At 43.8% G+C, this 23,514-nt stretch overlaps 1 pseudogene; it reads right to left on the bottom strand.

The window, feature by feature from the left end:
• Positions 1 to 2,266: 2,266 nt before the first annotated feature.
• LOC112910477 (U4 spliceosomal RNA) lies at positions 2,267 to 2,420 on the bottom strand (annotated as a pseudogene).
• Positions 2,421 to 23,514: the final 21,094 nt, after the last annotated feature.

Here is a 23,514-nt window from a genome sequence, read left to right as displayed (position 1 = left end):
ATTAAATAGTTTGGAGAGATGTGTAGACAGACATAGAAATAAATGTAGATATAGATGTAGATACACAGATAGGTAGATAGATGAACAAAATAAAGCAAAATGTTGACAACTGTTGAATCCGCCACCTGGACTACTTCGTGTATGGCTGTTCATTGTACCATTTTGCCTTGCTCAAACTTGTGTATGTTTGAATTTTTTAATAATAAATAGAAAAAAGTAAAAAGAGAACATTAGGTTGCCTATCTTTTGCAGTCCTAACTCCTACTGCATATCCCACCCCACCCCCCACCCAAACCCTTTAAACCATATCAATATTTTTTTTCTCATCCTCTTTCTAGGTAACCTTATTTATTCTTTCACCTTAAATATCATTCAAATATAGTTCATTCCCCCAAGTCATCTCTGACTCAGATATCACCTCCAAACTTCCATATAGATAATAAAGCTAATTAAATATCCCACCTAGATATCACAGATGCTTCTCAAGTTGACAGATCCACAACTGACATCTTCATACCCACTCTTCAATAAATCGATTCATCTACAGTGTTCTTCAACTAAGCATTTAATACCTTTTTACAGCCAAGACCCTAAATCAGAATCCTGGGTACTATCCTTGATTCTCACATCTCCCTCTTCTTCCACCCAATCAGTTAATAAGTTCTATCCATTTAAACTCCAAACCTCAAAATTGAATTTTCCCCCAGATTGTCACCACCACTCTGTTCCAGCCTACATAATTATCCTTGCCTGGGCTAAAACAATAGCCTTTTATCAGTTTCTGTACTTCCTTTCCTTACCCTTTACAATCTATTCTCTATAGATAACCTGAACTAATTTTTTAAAATATAAATCTAATCTTTAAATCCTCTGATTAAAATAAGATGGCTTCCCAGTGCATTTAGACTAAAACCCATGTTCCTTAACCAGGATCTCAAGGTCCAAGTAGATCTAGCCCCTGGTCACCTCTTCCACTTCATCTCAAGCTTCTCTCCAGCCTTATTCACTGTTCTCCTCATACTAGCTTCCTTTCTGTGCACATAAACTGTCAAGCCATTTTCTCCTACAAAGTTATGTCCATCCTCTTTTATCTGTTTGTCATGCACTTCATTTTTATTTATTTAATAAATTCTCAAATAGCAGCACTTAGTGTGTCTGGGCTCTTTTTAAGAGTTTTAAGAATATTGATTTATTTAATATGTCAATCCCATGAAGTAAGTTCCATTATGATTCTTCTTTTATAGATGAAGAAAAAGTGTAAGAAAGTGGAATGATTTGAACAATTTTATATAGATCATGCTAGCCCCCCATGTGATGGCATTTGGAAACAGGCCCTTGAGAGGTTAAAATGCAGTCATAAGGGGAGGTCCTTATGATGGTCCCAATGGCTTTATAAAAAGAAGGAGGATGGGAGAGAGAGAGAGAGTGATTATTCTCTTTTTGCCATTTGAAGATACGGCCAGAAGGAGGCCCTCTGAAAGCCAGGAAAAGGGCCCTCTCCAGGAGCCGAATCAGCTGGCACCTTGCTCTTGGACTCTCCAGCCTCCAGAACTATGATACATATGTCTGTCGTTCAGCCACCCGGTCTACGGTATTTTTTTAGAGCAGCCTGAGCAGACTAATACATATCATTAGTGATCGAACAAGGTTATAAACCCAAACTGAACTTTCAGCGACTGTTCTATAACACCATAGATTCTGCTCTTCTTTGGGCCCTTGGTATCTTTACTTAAACACTAATTCTTTAGGCAATGTCTTCTCTGAGTCCCTTTCTACTTCATCATAACACTTTAGTGTTCCCTTCATTGCACCTCTCCCAAAGTTTAGTGCCTATCTTTTCACTGTTATGTGTCTACCTTCGTGCTTATCTGCTATGTGATAGGTGTTACTAGGCAATGAATATACAATAATTCATAAGACAGACCTTGTCCCTACTCACATAAAGTTTGGAGTCTAGATGAATCGCCTTTTTGCAATTTCAACACCAGGATCATAGGCAGCAGTGGAGAATAAATTCAAGAAGAAGAGTTAAGACCACATAAAATTGGAATAAACCAGGAGACAAGCATATAGATGAATATAAGTCAAGGAATGAGAATTGCTGACCTAGGCTGGGTCATGGCAAATCTGAAGAGACAAAAGTAGGGAACACAGGGGAGGTTCTAATAGAGAGTATCCAATAAGAACTTTCCAGCTTCCTTTAAAAAAGGTTTTCAATCCTTTGGGATCTATACATTTGAGGCAAGCCCTACAATAGACCTCAAGCCAGAATAGCATGATCTGATTGCTAAAAAGCTAGATGTCTCCAGAAAGCTGAACGAACCAGGGTGGAATTTGAGATGTTGCCTCCATCTTTTAATTAGCAATAATCGTGCCTCGGATAAACCTCATTGGCTATGATGCTGCCACTGCGCAAAGCTTGCCTCCATCTTTCAAAGACACAATAAAAGTATTCTGCAATACAGTGGGCCACTAATTACCCCCTAATTTGGTATACCAGGCAAATGGAATTTGTCCAACAGTGTAGATGTTTTTCATGAAAGTCAGTGAACTGTTAAACATGCCCAGTCCAAGATGGAAGTCTGTCATTTCTAAGAATGCGACAACTCCAGTAAGTGCAGTTCCAGCATAGAATCTCAAATTTAGACCCCTGACTGCCCTCATGTGGGGGCATTTCAGCAGATGTGAAAAAAGGAGGCACCACTTATGAAAATCTAGCCTTCAGCTTGAGCAAATGGTTTACCCAGTCTCAGGGGTCTCAAACCCTTATGAACACCTTCTATATGCCAAATAGACTTTAGAGTCTATGCTCTAAAGATGCAGAATAAGCAAAAAGAACATGGTTCTGCTGTTATAGATCATACATTCGGTAATGAGAGATCCTGAGAGATTTAGTGAATGAGAAAAATGAATTAACTCATTAGTAAAAAATTATTTCTGATGATACCACTATGAAAAAAATGAAACAAGATCATGAAATAACAGAGTGACTTAGTGTTGTGAGGCCTGTTAGCTCCATCCTCATATAAAGTAGGGTCGAATAGAGCACACGGCTACCCAGCCAACTACATTTCCCAGGCTCCCTTGCAGCAAGTGTGCTCATGTGGTCGCGTCCTCACCAATGAAATAGGGAAGGAAGTAATGTGCACCACTTTTAGATCTGGGCCTTAGCAAACTGAGCAGCCTACTCTGTGCACTCTTTTCTCTTCCCATTGGCTAAAAACTGAATGCAGCAATAACACAGCTTTAGTTACTCAGATAGTAGAAATATGTTGGGCTCATGACCGAACAAGATGGAAGGATCCTGGGTATACATAAATGACCCCGTGCAGTAGAGTTTTCTCATAATCTGGACCAATCACATTAATACTATTATGCAAAATATAGATAAACAGCATCATGGGTCCTTTTTTAAGTAGCAGCTAGGCTTCCTCAAAGTAGTGATTTGGGACACAAGTATTAGCTAGGATGATCACAGGAAATGGCATTTCAGAGACAAGACCTGAATGATGGGAAGTAATTAGCCATGTAATATGTGGGATTGAAGAAGAAAGAGCATTAATAGCCTGCCAGAAGCACACACCCTTTCTGGAAAATTTTTATTTAGGACCTTAGTAAAACTCAACTACTACCTTAACACCAGAGCCCTAGATACTGGTAGACCTTTGGCAGCGGGCTGGGAGCTAGATCATGAAGAGTATGAAAGGCTGAGGGTGAAGAACATAAAATAAGCCAAAGCACAGCCCAGGCCTGAGGCAAGAACCAGATCGGATGATCTCAGGCTCCCCTACGACAAGTATATAGCTTCCATTAGTCAAGGTAAAAGCAAGTGGACCGCTGATGGTAGGAAAATAAAAGTAGCAGGAGACATGGCAAGCAGCTGGTCAGATAGTGAGTATCGAGACAAACCAGACAATTTTAGTTATTTAGTCATTCAACATAGGGTTTTTTTTCTTAATTAAGATACTATATTTGTGCGTATGTGATGGTTTCTGCCAGAATGATGTACCCAGACCTTTTCTTGTTCCCCAGGGTGATAATATATCGCTGTATTTTTGCCTTAACAAGCGTGAAGAACTGTTTCTCTGTTTTGTCGTTCAAGTAACTTATTGACCTACACATTGTGGTCTGTATGTGCCTGAGATTTCAAGCAGATTCGCAAAACCACATACAGAAAAAAGGAGAAGGGAAAGAACATTTTACTATGAAAAGAGAACGTTGGCTTCTAATGATTTTCAAGCACCCATAAGATACATGTAAAACTCGTTTTCTGAAAGGTTCAAGGACCCTTAAAAAATGATGGATGAAGGACAAAATGCAAAGACCTAGGAGAATAATTAAAAACCAAGTGATCCAGAAGAGCAGACAAAACAGAATACAGCAAACAGGAGGCCCCACCAGGGATGCCAGAAGCTGAAAACATTGGTATAAGCCTAATTTTGTATGTTTCTCTTTAGGGCATAAGTCTAGGATGACTAATACAGAACCCACAGGCAGAAATAAGTAGAAACACTAGGCAGGCATGTGTAACAAAGAAAGCGCTTGCCATAGAAGCTAATTTCTTTTTATTCCACCTTCGATGAAAGTGGAGAAAATATTTGTTAATCACAGTACCATTTTTTAAGTAAATGTCAATGGGCTTAATGCTCCCCATCTGTCATGCAGGACTATACATATTCTTGCTCAGTTACCATTTTTCATCTTCTATCAGAGTGAAGAAAAAAAAAACAGTTTTCGCTAGGTAGTCAGAAAGATAAAATGCTAAGAGATCTAATTTCAAGTGTTGTGATTGCTGTTCTGCCGATAGCAACGGAGTCTGCAGCTCCAGCGGACGTGATGTCCGAGTGTCCCCTTCAGCAGCTAAAGACGCAGGTGGAGGGAAGCACCCTATTGCTCTGTGCTCCCCTGCAGAGTAAAAGGGGGAAGGGGGCCCTGGTGCTGCTGCAAAGCACCATTAGTTGTGACAAGTTAACTGTCATCTCACTCCTCTAATGAAAAACCTTCAAAGCTTCCCTGTTCCCCTCAGGATTTAGGAAAAATTCTGGAACATGGTTTAGAAAATCCTTTTTCCCTACCCTTCTCTCCCAGTCTTTCCATATCCTCACCTCGCATTCTTGAGCTCTGATCATGTGGAACTACTGAGAAATTCTCAGAAAGCACAAATACAATCACCCCCTTCCCCCTTCTCATCTTCAGACCTTGGGTTGCCCTCTTCTTGCCCAGGGAGCTTCCTACTCATTCTTCAGTCCTCAAGCTAATTCCCACTTTTTCTGAGAAGCAGCCTCCCGCAGGGCCCAACCCGAGGCGATGCCCCATGAGCACTCATGATGCTCTGTGTCGCCCCTGCCCTGACGTGCGCACGTCCGTTCCAGCCCTACGGCCTTACTTGTCTGTGTCCTCTCCATTATCATGAGGTGGTTTTACATCTTGTTTACCATTGACCCATCAACATCAAGCTCGATGTTTAGTATATGTTAGGCAATCAGAAAGAAATTGTTCAGAGAATATGTTTCATTAAAGAAATGAAGTCAATAAGACAATTTCTAGGTAGCAAGAAATAAACTAAAGAATCTCAACTGAAATTTCTGGGTGCTATTTCTCAGTATGTCCAGATATCGTGGCCTCTGGGTCCTGCCTCACTTCTCCACCTCACATATTTTTGCACCAGTTTTTAAAAGGCAACGCTGTGGTCCCTAAAAAAATAAAAATTTGAATTATGTGTATATGCAACTTTGGTTAAATCCATCACTTGACACAAATTTAAACAGCAAATATTAAGGCAATAACTGCATAAGATACTTTCTGGGAAGATCATGGAAACTTTACAAAACACCTTTATATAACTCCATTAAAGAGGAAAGAAACCGAATTTAAAAAAAATATATTTTTGACTCACAAAGTGTTAGTTCTGCTTTTAATTTAATACCAGTGTTTGACACAAAGCTTTAAAGTTAAATAACTAAGATACCAAAGAACATGTATTCGACATATTTTCTCTGAGGTAAACCTGGCCCAACTCATTTATAAGTACATTTTCTATCGCGTCCTTGGAGAAGCCGACAGAAGAGAACTCCAACTGAGGCAAGACAGACAAGGAGCCACCATGACAATTCTTATCTTACACGCTTCCTCAGAAAATTTCTGTGGCTTATTCAAGTTCTTTCACATATAGCAGAAAGTGATTCATTTTTTAAAAGGAATAAACAGCCGTAAAATAAAAGAGCTGGTTATAAGTTTCACCAAATTCAAGATGTGCTACTCTAAAATACTGCTCTTTACATAGGAGGCCGTGGTCCTCCTTCCTCCCTTCATCCATTCAGTAGGCACTGATGCAGCACTTCTTGTGCTCCGGGCACTGAGGACTCCAAATAACAAGGCATGTCCTTATCCTCAAAACGTTCAAAGAGTGTCACATTTATTCTGAAAAATAATAATCACAGTAGGATGGCAGGTACTGAAAGAGGATTATGACTTTAAAATTACCTACATACATATATTTTGGCTTTGACTAACCTACTGATGTGTATTTTGCTGATATTCATTAATATATACATACTTTCCCTTTGTACCAAGGTCGACATATCTTATTGGCAAAGAACTTATACTGCTTTTTTATCATGTGTTGCATTGTTTCTCTAAATTTTCTATGATCTACAGTGATAAATACATTTTGCGTTGTGTTTCAGTGATACATATACACCTACACACCTAAATATATACCTGTAACAAGGTTTCACAAAAATATACCTACCATTACTACATCTATTTATTTTGGTGTTTTATATCGTATAATATTGTATAAGTCCCTTGAATTTAAAAATAAACTGGGGCACCTGGGTGTCACAGTCAGTGAAGTGTCTTGGTTTTGGGTCAGGTCATGAGATCAAGCCTCACATCCAGCTCCATGCTCAGTGCAGACTCTGCTTGGGATTCTCTCTCCCTCACCCTCTGACCCCACACCCCATTCTCTCTCTCTCTCTCTCTCTAGAATAAATAAATACTAACTCTAAAAAAATAAATAATAACAAAAATACATACTAGTCATAATTCACTAATAAGCAATAACCATGATTTGGGGAAAAAAAAAAAAACCTGTGGGAGTGACATCACCAAGATAGCAAAATAGGTCATTCCTGACTTCATTCCCCCTCACAAGAACAATAGTCAAGAAAAAGACACCATGGAGAGAATCCTGGAACATGGGAGACAGCTGAAGAACACCATCCCCAGCCTGCACCCCGCACTGTAGAGACCAAGACAGACTGCACTAGAAGGGTAACAGAAGCAGCTACCTGTTGGCCACATTGCCCCTCCCCAGTCCAGCACAGCACCATGCAGAGAAGACTCCCTTGCACCTCCCATTCCTCTATCAGAAAACAAGAACCCAGGGAGGACAAGCAGCCCCGCCTCACCCAGCATTGTGTGTTGCTTTGTGGGAACCTCTTATCTCACACCCTGGGGAATCCTCAGGACTTGACTACTAGGAATTGGACTGTGACAGGAAAGTGGGGAGGGGCTTGCAACAACCAGCTTTTGGATCTTGGCAGACCAAATTCATACCTACAGTACCCAGGTAGTAATCCCAAGCAGCAGTTTTGCTCACTGACAGAACCAGATCAGGGGCACACTCTAACCTGGGAACTCCCAGGGGTGCAGAAGTGCCTGATTTGGATCCCCAAACAAGGAGTCTTGCCTTAGAGCCCTGTTTGCCAGGCAAGGAATAATGTCACAGCCCCACCCACCGTGGAGATGCCTTCCAGCTCCCTCCGACTAGGAGAACTGGCAACAACTAGAAGCTGTGTGGCCCAGCGGCGCTTGACTCTGGAGAAAGGCAGGCCAAGTTAATAGTTTGTAAAGCAAAGCTGGTGGCCCTGTTGAGCCAGAGAACTTGGAGGTACAGGGCAGCTTGAGTTAAGACAACAAACATTTTTACCAGTTTTAGAGATGCTTCCCCCACTGCGCCCAGGTGAGGAACTTATATCCCCATTCATTGCTGAGTACAGCCCTCAACCCATCTGAGTAGGGAACCTAACCAGAGCACACCGGACACTCCACAGCCCATCTGCCAAGCCTGTTTACAAAAATAGCACAGCAAATGGCTTCTCCCATCTGCAGAGCAAAACCAATTATTTCATCTGACCAGAGAATTCAGTGCATGCTCTGGCCTGATAAATTCTCAAATAAGCTGTACAGACCCTGGGTCCTGTCATGCTGCCCTGCCAGGGCAGGCAAGTTAATTCATAGTGCCATATCCTACCGAATATAGTGCCCATTCATGACCTCTAGTAAGTCCAATCAGAGAATCCAGGCAACCGTGAGCCCATCTTACTACCACTTGGATAGGAAGCCAAACCAGCAGCCCTATCCAATTGTTATCAGCCAGTGTCACACCTTCCCCCTCCCAATGTCAGAGTTCACACAGTTCATTGCCCCAAAATAGACTGTAATAGCAGGTCCCACCTGCCCAAGGACATTACCAGCAGACACAACCAGAAACCCAAACTGAGCTGGCTAATGAAGAATGGTCTCTGCAAAAGCAAACCTGTAAAGTTTAGAAAAAGAAGCCTGATTACTCAAATGCACAGTTACCAACATAAAGAATCAAAGATCACAAAAACAATCAAGTAAATATGACACGGCCAAAGGAAACTAATACAAGACCAATATCTGACCCAAAGAAATGGAGATCTATAAGCTGTCAGACAAAGAATTCAGAAGAATCCTCTTAAGAAAGTTTAGTGACAACTAAAAAAAAAAAAGACAACTAAGCAGAATCATGAAAACAATGCATTAACAGAATGAGATGTTAGACAAAGAAATGGCAAACATCAAAAACAACGGAAAACCTACAGTTGAAAAACACAATCAACCGAACTGAAGCATCTAATAGACAGTTTCAAAGGAGATACAACCATGCAGAAGAAAGAATCATTGACCTAGAGGATAATAGTCAGAGGAGGGAAGAAAAAAAAGGAGGAAAACAAGTAAAGAAAGCCTATGGGAATTAGAGGTCACAATGAAAAAGAAGTGATATTTGCAGGGGAATTCCAGAAAAGAAATAGAAGGGGACAGATATATTTAAAGTAATGATGGCTGAAAACTTCTCAAACCTGGGGGGGGGGGGGAGAATGGGGATATAGATCTGTGAATCCCAAAGGATCTCAAAGATGTTGAACCTAAATAGGGCTACACTGAGAGATATTATAATTAAATTGTCAAAAATTTAAGACAAAGAATTTTTAAGACTAGCAACAGAAAGGAAAGGAGTTACAGGCAAGGTAACACCCATAATACTTCTGGTAGATTTCTCAACAAAAACTTCAGGCCAGGAGAAAATAAGATGACATACTTAAAATATTGAAAGAAAATAACTGTTAACTAAGATTTCTACACCCAGCAAATCAGTCCTTCAGAAACAAAGGTGTAATACTTAAACAAAGGCTAAGACAGTTCATTAACACCATACTTGCCTTACAAGAAATGCTACAGGTGGTTCTTTAAGTGGAAGTAAAAAAAAAAAAATGCTAATTAGCATGGTAAATGTTATAAAGTAGCATAAATCTCACTTGTAATAGTAAATATATAGTCACAGTTAGATTCTGCAATATGGTAATAGTATTGCATAGTTTACTTGTAACTCTAGTTTAAAAGGTAAAAAAAAATGAGCACAGCAAAAAGTAACTATGACTATAAAAATCTGTTATTAGTTACACAATATAGAAAACATGTAAATTGTAATAACAATAACCTAAAACGTATAGTGGAGGAGAAATAAAAATGTAAAGTTCATGAATTTTATTGAAGGTATGTAGTTATAAGTTTAAAATAAGATGTTATAGGGGATCCCTGGGTGGCTCAGCGGTTTAGCGCCTGCCTTTGGCCCAGGGCGCAATCCTGGAGTCCCGGGATCGAGTCCCGCATCGGGCTCCTGACATGGAGCCTGCTTCTCCCTCTGCCTGTGTCTCTGCCTCTCTCAATCTCTATGTCTATCATAAATAAATAAATAAATCTTAAAAAAAAATAAGATGTTATAAGTTTAAAATATGTCATGTAAGCCTCATGGTAACCCCAAGGGAAAATATTGTAGTAACCATGCAAAGGAACATAATAAGGATAAGAAACAAGTAAAAGACTGTAAATGAGTGAATTATTAGAGAATAAAACTAGATCTATATCTTATACCATTCACAAAAATTAACTTTAAACTGATTAAAAGCTTAAACATGAGACCTGAAATCATTAAACTCCTAAAAGAGAAGATAGAAATAAAACTCCTTGACATGGGTCTCAGTAAGGACTTTTTTTAATATGACATCTAAAGCACAAGCAACAAAAGAAAAAACCAAGTAGGACTATATCAAACTAAAAAGTTTCTGCACAGCAACAGAAACCATCAACAAAGTGAAGACATCCTAAATGTCCATCAATGGATGAATGGATTAAGAGGTTGTGGCATATATATGCAACAGTCATAAAAACAGGAAAAAAAATCCTATCAGTGAAAAAAGAGAAAGGCAAATACCATACGATTTCACTTGGATGTGAAATCTAAAAACAGACAAATTCAAAGAAAAAGAGATCAGACTTGTGGTCACCAAACATAGAGGGTAGGGGGAGGAGGAATTGGAAGAAGATGGCCAAAAAGTACAAACTTACAGTTATAAGATAAACAGTTACCGGGGAGGTAACCTCCACCATGATGACCGCGGCTAACAGTGCTATGGGATATATAGGAGAGTTGTTGAGAGAGTAGATCCTAAGAGTTCTCATCACAAGGAGATTTTTTTCCTTTGGTTTTTTTCTTCTTCTTCCTCTTTTTACTGTATCTGTATGAGAAGATGGATCTTAGCTGAACCTATAGGGGTAATCATTCCGCCATCATGCTATATACCTTAAACGTAGGTAGTGATACATGTCAATTATTTCTCAATGGAACTGGCTAAGGAAAGACCTGCAAAGTGTTAGAAGAACATGTGATGATACGTGGTGAACAGTCACATGGCTGAAGGTGATATATAGCGTAAGGATGACAGTCCAGGACCTGCAATGACACAGATTTAAATTTAAATCCAGGCCGCACCAATCACTGGCTGTATAACCCTGAGCAAGTTACTCAACATTTTTAAGCCCTCAGTGTCTTCATATTGAACATGGTGAAAATAATATTACCTCCCTATTGAGAGAGAAGAGATGATGCATATTAAATCATTTACTATATTGCAAAGCAGATAATGAGTACTTAGCAAATGTTAAATTCTAAAAATCTAACCAAAGAAATAAAAACAAGACTTGAGAGGGACATTAAAAGAATTTGACTTTGGCCAATTTCAATAAGATATTGCAGGGGTGGGGTACACTTCAGGTGGGGATTTCACAAACTATCTAAGCAAACATATGTATTTCATGGACTGGGGAGATACTGGAGTATGTTACCAAGGTGGTCCCTTTCCTGTTGAGTTGCAGAAGAGAATTGCATTCCATTTATTTAATGTGGTTTCTTAAATATGGTCAAAAAGAGGAATATTGAGGGACAAATGGAAGAGAGAATATTTTTGAGGTTTCTCCAAGTCTCATGATAAGGATGAGGTTTGACAAATCAAGAATGGGCACCCGGACAAAACGCCTCCCAGGACTGCACCCGCAGAGCTGCACCACGCCCTGAAACCCATAGCCTGACCCTAGGGGTAAATCATACGGCATCACAGGAGCATTTTGCACAGATTATGTTACTACTTACTCCGCCATCTGCAATAACTTGGCTTTGTAGACTCACCCAAAACATCATGTAAAGCAGCCTCTTTACCATGACCCCTTAGTTTGGGACCTACCGAACAGGTGGGGCTTTTAGGCAGAGCGCGTGTAAGAGATTCACTCTCAACTTTCCCAAGGAAGCCAGGCCATTCACCTCATCTCAACATCTCCCTCACCCAAAATGGCTCTACTAACCCTAGAATCATCTGGTGTAGGGACAAGGTCCACAGGATTGAGAGATTCGACTTCCACAGGACATTTTTTACACAGTCCCCCGCAAATCAACTGGATAATCCCATGCTCTCAGAGCAGAGGGGGTGCAGATGAGGCACAGCTGTAGCTTGCATCCCCCAAATCCTAAGGCAGCTGCGTGGTGAGGGAATGAAACTCACTGTCGGAATACGCGCAGCAGCTTGGTACTTACTGGAGCTGGTTACAGAGGAAGACCCAGGGGAGCCGCGGGAGAACAGGTGCAGGAATGAGCGTGGAGTCCCAGCACAGTGAGTGAATCCAGGGGGCGAGAGGCTGCAGCCTGGGGCTCCGGGACGCAGGTGGGTGGGCGCGCACCGTGTGTCCCCCTGGCTGGAGTCACCCTGTGGCTTGGCCCGTGCCTTGGGGACTGATAAGGTCATAAACAGCTGAGGTCACATCCTCAAAAATCCAAGGATGTAGTTTAGAATCGGTGTTGTAGAAATGCCGAGGGGCTGCCCCCCGAACGGCACGCTCTTGGGGGGCACCAGGGCTTCACCATCCAGCGTGTCCAGCGGTTGGCACGCTCTTGGTACACAGTCCTTGTGCGTGGTGGTGGGATGAGGGCAGCGCACACCTCGGGGTCCTGCGATTTTGACCGATCCATACGTGAGACCTCGAGACTCTCCAAACCTCTTTTGCCTTTTTCCAGAAGGGTCACTATTCACTTGGCTCCTACTGCAGTCCCACCCCCAGGGCTGCTGCTCCTAACTTTGCTTAAACTCAATCTTACGAGCTTTGTCGATAACTTCTGAAAATTCACCTACTCTGAAACTCATGTAAATATTACATGGACAAGGAATACTTATCCTAGCCTTTAACTGGTGAATGTGAGGATGTCCACAACCTTTAAAATTTGAGAAATGCTTTTGCTTCCTTAAATATGCAGAAATACAGTTGACTTAGTGCAGGGTTTGTTGTAAGACATTCGGACAATTTATTCTCATAACAACTGTATATGGTGATACTGTTTCTATAATGGCCTCAGATGGTAATGGTATTGCTTTCAGTTTCAAGATAATGGAAACTGAGGCACAGAGGGTTTAAGTAACTTACCTGGTTCTCAACACTCATTGGTAATGGAAATTGGCAATTTGAAACTTGGACATGCGACTTTATAGTGTGTGCTTTTGATCGCGGCATGGATGGAGGAGGAAAGTTCCATGAAACTCAGACACCAATGCAAGAAAAAGTAGTTTATTTGAAATTATGTCTGATGTCAGAGCTGAGTCACGACCTGGGAGTTAAAGTCTAGCGAGAAACAGCGGAGCCTGCCCTTTGCAGTGTACCCGGAACAAGCTTAACAGATGGAGGCTGATCCAGTTTCCAGTTACTTCCAGTTACTTATAAGATTAAAGAGATAATCCATTATGACAATGATATAAATGTGTTTACTTGCATACCGACATGTGTTTTTAATAAAAATAAAACTTTAGTTATACAGAAGAAATACATCCGGGCCCTCTTCTCACGCTCAGGAATCAACTGAATTACAGTTTAGTCTCTTCCCAGAATTTTTACTCCTTCAAAAACATTAGTTTTCCCAGAAAGGTACTGAGTTCTCCTTACGAATGATCTCATAGATCAATATGGGGTGGGGACATTATTCTGTTAGGAAAAGCGGGCCCCTGCACATGGTCTTTTGATCCCACTGAGCCATGTAAGAATGGGCCTTGGGCCTGGAACACTTCCTCACCAAGAGATGAGGCGTCCAAAGAGCCTGTGCTGGACTTGTCGCCCCGCGTGGGGGTATCTTTCCCTGTTTCAGACCCAACACGCGCTCCTTTGTTTTGCTTAAGTGTGTGCACCACGTGGCACCTGCCCAAACCCAATGCGTCCCCTTCAGGGAGAGGACAGGCTCTTCCGTGACAGCACGAGAGGGATGCGTCGGCTGGCCACGGGGACCAGTGCTGCCACGGAAGCTGATTTTGCTCTGTCTCTTCTCTACGTGAATGAAACATGTTCCGCGCAGACCTCGACCACGGCGTGTTTTCCTGAGAGACTCTGACCCCAAGATGCAGTGGGCACGAGAGTTCAACTTCTACTCCTGGTAACAGGCAACAGATGCCACTTGCTGGACGCCTGCCCTTCCCGGGACCCGATTAGCGCAGCTTTCCTGTGCTGTTCCTTCTCTGAGGCCTGCCTCTCACCCCCCACCCCTTCCCAGGACTTCTCCTCAATATACCCTCCCTGTTCTTCAAAACTCATCTCAAGAAGCTTCTCCGTGAGCATCACTGCATCTGAGATGCACCTCGATGGAGCTCCTATAGGACCTGCTTCATACCCCGGGTGCAGCAGTCGGCACGTTCCACTACAATCACCCATTACCTTAACGGCTCCTCTAGGCTACGCGCTCATGGGAGCAGGTGCCCTGCCTCAGTCGGGTTTCGGTACCAGGATGTGACACTGCGCCTCGCACATACTAGACATTTGTTCCTTCATCCAGCGTGTATGTGTTGAATACCTGATGTGTTGCAGGCCTCATGCTGGATTGGGTGCATCGCGGTGAACGAAAATAGGCCAGATCCCTGCCTTCGAGGAGCTGATAAACCAGCAGGGGAAACACACATGAACCAAATAATCACGGCAAAATGAGCCCATGTCAAAATACGACTGGCATGACTGTGGGATGAAGAGCCCTCGGGGTATACAACAGAGGAAAAGGAAATAAAAGAAAGAGAAGATGTTTTAGGACAGAAGATCGGGGGTGGGGTGGGGGGTCCCCCAGGGAAGCAGTCACTGAGCTAAGTTCTGAAAGAATTAGCAAGAGGGTTCCAGGCTAGCAAACACCGCCGGTGAAGGTTGGTGGGGGGAGGAGAGAGGGCAGCAGCGCATTCTGACGACGCTGGTGCCAACGGAGCAAGGGAGCGAGGGCAGCAGACAGAGGGCAGAGGTCGGCTCCTGCACGGGCCTCGTGGAAGCAAGGAAACGCACGATCAACCACGTTCCCGTTTCAGGACGACTCTGCCGCCGCAGCACAGGCCGAGGAGGAGCCAGTGGGCCAGGAGGTGGCCCGGCGACGGAAGGGTGCGTGGGTGCTCCCCCAGCAGTGGCAGAAGGGCGCTCGGGCTGGAGGGCTCCTGGGCCATGGAGAAGAACCCACGGGGACAGTTAAAGGGTCCTGGTGTCAGGAGTTCACTCGGTAGACACGCCTCGAATTAGTAAAGGGTTGGAATCGGAAGGGTAATCTAGGGTGATTCCTAAGATCCCTGCATATCTGAGGTCACGCAACACTGCCAGGGAGGTCGGCTTAATGACCGAGGCTGACCCTCTTTCAGAAAGACAGACAGACACAGCCAGAGAGCGCCGTGAACTAAACCAGCACAGGCTCCACTCTCCAGGGCTGCTCTCCACGCAGCTCCCCCCGCTGCTCCTGCAGGGGCCTCCCTAAACTGCCTTCCCCTCGGCAGTGGGACTAACTGGGGCTGGACTGGGCAGTTCCAGGCTAAGGGCTTTTCTTTTTTGTTGTGCTGTGTTGTGTTTTGTTACTTGGCAGTTAAAACCTCAGCTATAAAAAAAAATAATAATAAATAAATAAAAAATAAATAAATAAAACCTCAGCTCTCACAAACACCAAGCTGCTAGCCACAAAGGCGGTTTGTGTGATCTTCACCATCGGGGTTCACTTTTATACCAACATGGAAGGGTTTATCGTCTTACCCTTTGAGGACACAGCTCTTTGCAGGAATTCTCCAGGGCAGCCTCCTGAAGGAAGTTAGGATTTGGCTGAGCACCTGCTAAGTGTCACACTTGAAACATCTTCCCCACTTACATTCCCGCGATACCTTGGAAGACAGTTAGCAGGGGCCCTGTTTCTCACCGGGCAGGCTAAGGGTTCAATTACGAGAGCTGGTTAAGGCAGCCGTCGGTGCCACAGCCCCATCAGCCTACTGCCCTCCTCCTCCTGTGTCCCGAGTGCCTTAAGGTGCGTTCCCATGCTCCCCAAAGTGACCACCCAGGGTCTGATCTCTCCAAAGAGAAGCTGACCCCCCCCCACACACACACACATGCATTTCTCTTTGTAGCTCATCATGAAATTTAAAAAATCAACAAATATAGACGGATAGATGATAGATGATAGATAGATAGATAGGTAGATTCTACAAGGAAAATTATGATGCTTGAGATACTGCTAAAGAGGAACCAAGTATGACGAGGGAACAGGGAAACACTTTCTCAAAGAGCAATAATTGTCCTGAACCTGCCTTTGTCCCAGAGGTTCAAATTGATCTATGAGATCATTCGTAGAACCTTTGTCCCAGAGGTTCAAACACCATGAGACCATTCAAGGAGTGGGGACAAGGCCACTACAGAAAGGACCAAAAGAGCAGTTAGAAATGGGTAAATGTAAGGTTGAAAAATAAGAAAACATTAGATCGCATTGGGTCTTACAGGCCATACAGAATTTGGATTTTACCCTAATTGTAAAGGAATATGACACCAGCTCCAATACCTCTCAAGTCTCCAGTCTTGTACCTACAGATCAACAGGAGGGGAGAAATGAAAAGTTCTGCAAGAAAATATCTGCCTGAAAATAATGCCACCCCTCACCCTCACTCAACATACCAGTTCTTGACCTTGGGAAAAGGTAAGGAGAACTCACTGTTGTACTGGCTCAACCTGGATCAACCTCGTCAGCACCTAGTTAAAACGAGTTCGTCTGTGCCTTTTCTCTACCCCCCGTTCAATGTGAGGTCCCAAAGTGACTTCGTTTCCTGGAATCAGTATTAACACCTGCAATAGGTTTTAGGTAGCACATCTCTGCTAACAAACTCCCTTCCAAACTGGGCCTCAAAAACAAACTATATCATGAGTCAGGAAACATTCCCAGGAAGCCCCCTGCATACAGAGCCCCGAATTTCTCTCTTCGAGGCAGGTAAATAGGCTCTATTGGCTCACAAATCGCTAAAACTCAAGGCCATACGGGCAATGAGAAAACAACAGAAGTTCCCCACCTTGGCCCACCCCTGTCTTGAAGGATAATTAGACTAAGTTGCCATAAAGGATCTACTTTTCATTCAGAGGAGCATCCTATGGATCACAGACAGCATTCCCCCACGAAACCAAGTCCCCAGGATCCGTCGGCGGTTCTGGTTACGGGCGTTCTCCTTGACGTGTGGCAGGAATTCCATGAGCTTCCCCTTCCCCGGGAAGACGGCAGCTCCTGGTTCTCATGCGGCCTCGGAGGGGGTCGTGCGGCTGTTTCTTGACAGGCACAACAACTTGCTACAACCTTCCCACTTCAGCTCTGCTCCGACACGTCCACAGATTCATTAGCTGGACACGCCACATTCTCGTAATTTAGGAAGCATGAAACCCGCGCCTAAACGGAGGCAAAGCAGACCAAAAATAGAATTCTAATCAGCTTTTAGGGGGGTGCAGGTCAAAGGATCAGCAAACCTGCTAATGATTCACATTTCAACATCTTGCCAACAAGACACTTTAATTGACCGAGTTCCAGCTGTTCTGCGTAGGAAACCCGCTGCTACAGAGCAGAACTGAGTCTCAGCCTCAGTCCGACGTAGGTAGGATTAGGAGACAGCCCTGCCTGTTCCTCCTCTGGGTGGGAAAAAAAAAAAATGTAGACCCCCCTACAGAATCCTATATGGAGGGAAGAATTGGAAATAAAAACGTATTCACAGCCTGACAAGTGGGTAGCAAAATATTGATTCTAGCTTCTTAAAACAAGTAAAATATGTGAACTAGGGAAAGAACCATGTGTGGGAGGGAACCATATCTCACAAGATGAAAGGAAATAAAAGAGACGCAAGTTGAGAGGCAAAAGCCAGCAGTTCCCCCACACCCAGTTGCCAGGCTGCCGGGCGTCCTGGTGTCGCCGAGCTGGGTGGGCCACCCCAGAAGGCACAGCGGGAAATGCTGCCTGCTGAAGGGCCCACGGCCCGGGCGGGGTCAGGTATAGATAGAGACGTGGTGCTGCCCGGCGGTGCCGCCCCGGTGCCGGGCCTGCCAAAGGCCTGTGCTCTGAAGCCTGCTATTGGTCCTTCTATTCCCTTATGTCTCAGATCTCATAAAATAGGCATGAAACCAACTCGTGTTGCAAGAAAAAGGGTCTTATAAGCCCTGAAAGGAAAATGCGGCCCTAATGGAAGTACAGGCTCCCTGTAAAGGCTGTGACACCCTCGAGGAGTGAGAAGCCCAGGACTTGGGGGTAGAGACCTCGGGACCTCCACCAATTACCCAACTGCTGTGCCCTTCAGGGACTTGACTCTCAGCTCTTCGCTCAGTGGAGGGCCATGGGGCCTGCCCTGCATTCTTTTCGGGCCGACTGTGAAAACCAGGAGTTACACGCGTGCTTCCTTGGTGTGATGTCTCATAAAGGGAGGATGTGATGAAGGCGAGCCTGTGCTGCGTACTGGGTACTACTCGGAGGAGGACGGATGGACCCGGGGACTGGAGACCAGCCTCTGCTTGCTGTCACCAGGATGGCAGGTGGATATAAAACCTAACAGCCCCCCCCCCCACCGGGGCAGAGGCTTGGAGGGCAAACAACACTGGACGTACTGAGTCTTTATGGGCACTCAGAATGTTTCCCGTGGTCCAAAGATCCTACGAGACAGAAGAGACCTAAGCATAGGTGAATCTCGGATATGTTTTGTTCGTTTGTCCAGTTGGTTGGCTGGTTGGTTGGTTGGGTGGCATTTTATTTCTTTTTTTTTTAACCTAAAACAAGATAATCACAGTCTTCCCATAGAGCAGTTTCTAAAACTGCAACAGGCACATGGACCGGCCAGCAACCTTGGTGAAGCATAGATTCTGATTCCACACTTCTGGGACGGGCCTGGCAGTCCACCTTTCTGATAACCTCCAGGGTCCACAGGCAACACTTGAGGTAGCTGGGCCGAGAGGACACCGAGAGAGACTCTGGAAGGAGATAAGGCATCATATACTTTTAGAGTAGAAAGGATCCAGATTTAAAACCCTAAATCTGCATGTGGGCAGAGCGGAGCCAAGGATTAGCGGACGCGTCCAGCATCACCAGAAGGCAGATCTTTCACTGCCCACAGAATTCACCACCTGCCTTCCCCCATGTTTCCCCCTCCACCAGCCTGGCTATCACACACTTGGCGCTTTCACCCTTGGGTTTCTTTTCCTGTCTCTCCGCTCCTTTTGGAAGAAAGGGGTAGAGGGAGGGAAGAATGTGAGTGCGGTACATGAAATACATCCAAGTTTTGAATCATGGGATCTCTTATTTAAACAAGATAAGGATAGCAACAACGATGAGTTTCTAGAATGAAAAAAAGCTCACCACATTGCAGCTCTCAATGTCCCACAGTGGCACTCAGCTCATAGTGATGAGCTCTTTGTTCCCAAAGGGGGGTCCCTGGTGTCTGTGCACGCACCAGCACGCGAGCTAGTCTGCCTATGAGCCATTTCCGTCTGCGTTACATCTAGGGGGTCCTATTTACTGAGGCACTAGACACCTAACTCACTCATCACATTAGGACCCTCCAAAGAAAAATCTCTTGATCCAAGGAGGGGAAAGAGTTCAAGTGAACATTTTGAAGCTGAAGGTAATTACCAACATAACCTTCCACTTGTGGGCTGTGTTCCAAAAGGGGAAAGGAGGAGAGAGACACTTTGCACGGAACGAACTTCGGCTCTGCTCCCAATCACACACATTTATAAAAGCCGCGCTCGAAAAAGCTGCACTGAAGTCTCAGTACTTTTTGATGCCACTTTATCCAACCCAAAGCAGGAGACCGGGAACGGTTTCTATGCTCCATCTCCTCTGTCTTACAGAGGTACGTGTAGGGCTGTGAATTAAACAGGGGGAGAGGGACCGAAGAAGTAAAAATAATTGCTCTTTAAAAAAGCTACTGAAACAGCAAATACTCCTACATACACCCAGAATTTGCCCTTTTAGAGAACTGCTGCATTTCCACCTACAGCTTGATCACGAATGGAGTATTTGGAGACATTTTGGCTGTAAATGAGGCTTAACACATACAAGGGAATATTTGTTCCCAAGGGCTTCAATTATGCCACTAAATACCGAGCAGCGATGGAGACACTTCACACAGCGAGAACTTTCCCCCTCAGTCAGCACCGTACCCAGCGCCTTTCCCAGCGCAAGCATTAAAGTCTCACAAGGACTCTGCCCACGGGGACGATGCTGCTGGAATGCCACAGGACACCCCCTAGGTTATTTGGATTTCGTTATCAACACGTATTTTTAAAATCCCTTGTTAGGATCAGGGCCTTTGCAAAATTACAATTAAAATACCCAAGTTGTTTTTCTTTGATTAACAATAACCGAAATAAGAGACCTTAGTCTTATACGGATAGGGACCCCTTTTGTTGGAGACCTCTCATAGATGGTAAATAATGGGACAGATTTAAGGGTTCAGGGGGTTTCTGCTGAGATCTAAAGACCTTCTTCCGGTTCATGGAAGTGCTCTCTATAGGGACTTGTACGGTACCCAAGAGCTTACAGCATCGATGCTACCCTAAGGATTTAGCCCTCACTCCTCCAAAGCTACATTCCTTATTTATTAAATCTTATAATGAATAAGAAATTATACTGCTTATACGTAGTCATGGCTCAAGGAACAATGTTAAGCCACTTACATAACGTGAAACTAAAAGAAATATGCTTTCATGTTGCAAAACAAGTGCGTGGTGGTCGAGTCTTAGTGTCTCCCTGGGTTAGCAGGCACCCTAGGACACTAAGGAGGCATGAGATGAGGGATGGGCAGTGTGATAAGGATGGGCTCCAGGGTAAAAGACATTCAGGCCCTCTGCCCCAACGGACCTTCCCAGCAGTGGTCACGGCCTAGAGACCATTAACCAGATGGCCTTTGTTACTTCCTCACCCACATGTCCAACCCTCCCATCATACCTCTCCCTTCCCCTCACCTCCACCCAACTCCTCCTCCTGGCAGATCTCTCAAAGCATATTGAAAACCTCCAATAGTCGGGAGAGGTGAGAATGGGTCCTGGGCTTGGTATCAATAAGCAGGAAGTTGAAGTGGTCTCAGGGTATTCTCAGGATATAAAGGGCTGTAAAGATGAGAAAGTAAGAATGAGGGGATCCCTGGGTGGCTCAGTGGTTTGGCGCTGCCTTGGGCCCAGGGCATGTTCCTGGAGACTCGGGATCAAGTCCCGCATCGGGCTCCTGGCATGGAGCCTGCTTCTCCCTCTGCCTGTGTCTATCATAAATAAATAAAAATAAATCTTTAAAAAAAAAAAAAGGAAGTAAGAATGACAGGAATTTTCCAAGAACTATAGTTACCATATGACAAAATACAAATGAAGCCATACTTTTTCTATATTAGAGAATTTAAAACAAGCAGAAGACTCAAGTGGCAAATAAGATTAAGTGACCGCCACACACACAAAAAGCTAAATTGGCCAATTATTGTCCTGACAGAAGGCACGGAAAGGTGTCCAGATCTGTGAAAAGATAGGACAGGCCCATATAGGTATCACATTCAAGAATCAAATGTTTGAGGAAAGCATCTTAAAGACATCAATTCTGCTTCTCCCTCTGCCTATGTCTCTGCTTCTCTCTCTCTCTGTGACTATCATAAATAAATAAAAAATTAAAAAAAAAAAAAAGGGATCCCTGGGTGGCGCAGCGGTTTGGCGCCTGCCTTTGGCCCAGGGCACGATCCTGGAGATCCGGGATCGAATCCCACATCGGGCTCCCGGTGCATGGAGCCTGCTTCTCCCTCTGCCTGTGTCTCTGCTTCTCTCTCTCTCTGTGACTATCATAAATAAATAAAAAATTAAAAAAAAAGACATCAATTCTTCCCAAATTAATCTAAAGGTTCAACTGGTGGAAGGGGAGGAGGGTGGGGGGTGGGGGTGAATGGGTGATGGGTACTGAGGGGGGCACTTGACGGGATGAGCACTGGGTGTTATTCTGTATGTTGGCAAATTGAACACCAATAAAAAATAAATTTATTATTAAAAAATTTAAAAAAATAGAAAAGAAAGAACAGAAGGAGAAAAGAAGGCCATTTTTCAATAAATGTTGGAAATTCCTGAGGAAAAAAATAAAATAAAATAAAATAAAATAAAATAAAATAAAATAAAATAAAATAAAATAAAATAAAATAAAATAAAAAAGGTTCAATTCAATTCCAATCAAAGCACCAGCAAGGTTCTTCATGGAATATTATAGACTATTCTAAAATGTTTATAGAAGTACAGTGATCCAAGGGACGCCTGGGTGGCTCAGCAGTTGAGCATGTGCCTTCTGCTCAGGTCATGACCCTGGAGTCCCGGGATCGAGTCCCACCTCGGGCTCCCTGCATGGAGTCTGCTTCTCCTTCTGCCTGTGTCTGTGCCTCTCTCTGTGGGTCTCTCATGAATAAATAAATAAAATCTTTTTAAAAAATAGTGTCATGCTGCAGCTACAGGGATGACAAATAGACCAATAAAGTAGAATCCAGAGCTAATAAATTCCCAGCATATACAGAACAATATCTAATAATGATAGTCAAAATTAAAGTGTTATTTACCTGATAGCATGATGGTTAAGAGTATAAACACTGGAGCCAAAATGCCTGCATTCGAATCCCACTTCTACCTCTTACTAGTTACGCCACAGTTTACTCACCTATGAAGTGGATGATAATTTACATCTCACAGACATAAACAACCTTTGGCATGACAACCTCGTAGAGTGCCTTCCCCTACAGAGCCACGGCTAGTCCCGTGTGACCAATGAAATGCCAAGAAAATGATGAGGTGTGACTTTCAATGTTAGGCATAATGAACATCGCAGCCGCTGGCTTGACCACCGCGTCTGGAAGCACCGACTGGCGTATGTAAGACCACGCAAGTAGCCCCATGGAGGGGCCAGCAAACATGAACAGACGCCACTACCCAACGGCCAGCAAACCTTTCCAGACGCGTGAGTTAACCACCTTGAAAGTAACCTCTCCCATCTCCAGCCTCGGCTTCAGATAACTGCAACGATGACGTCAGCAACGGTCTGAAAGAGCTGCCGGTGCACTGCAGCCACTGAAAATATCAGAAATTCCATTAGTATTATCAATGTACAATACTAGGGATCCAGCAGAAAGTCATGGGAGAGGGAGTTCTATTCTCTGCCCACGAAGATAGTGTCTGAACTATCTCTGTTCCCAGGGCCCAGTAGAGGCTCAATAAAGTGGTTTATGGGAGGCCAACCATGTGCCAAGCATGTTGTAGGCAGTGAATGAATGAATACTTGCCTAGAAACCTCCCCAGCGGGTCCATCACGGCAGTATATAGCACAGTAAGAAAAAAAAGAAAAACTCAAGGACTTAGACAAATGATCTTTTGGTCCAAATTCCCCCTCCTTCAGAGAGTCACGCTTACCAAGTCTAGCTGAGCAATTTATCCATTTTATTTACAACCACTGAAATACTCATGGGGAAGAAACATCTCGGGAAGAAGATTAGAGCAGCACAAAACTTAATCAAACTCAGCATAGTTCTTGTATATTCCGCTCGACTTTTAAATTATCTCTACGGGTTGATTTAAGTTATATTGGATTTTAAA

This window comes from Vulpes vulpes, chromosome 3, assembly GCF_048418805.1.
Source record: "Vulpes vulpes isolate BD-2025 chromosome 3, VulVul3, whole genome shotgun sequence".
In the NCBI taxonomy this organism is placed as follows: Eukaryota; Metazoa; Chordata; class Mammalia; order Carnivora; family Canidae; genus Vulpes; species Vulpes vulpes.
Note: the sequence above shows the minus strand (reverse complement) of the source record. Positions and strands in the feature narration are given on the sequence as shown.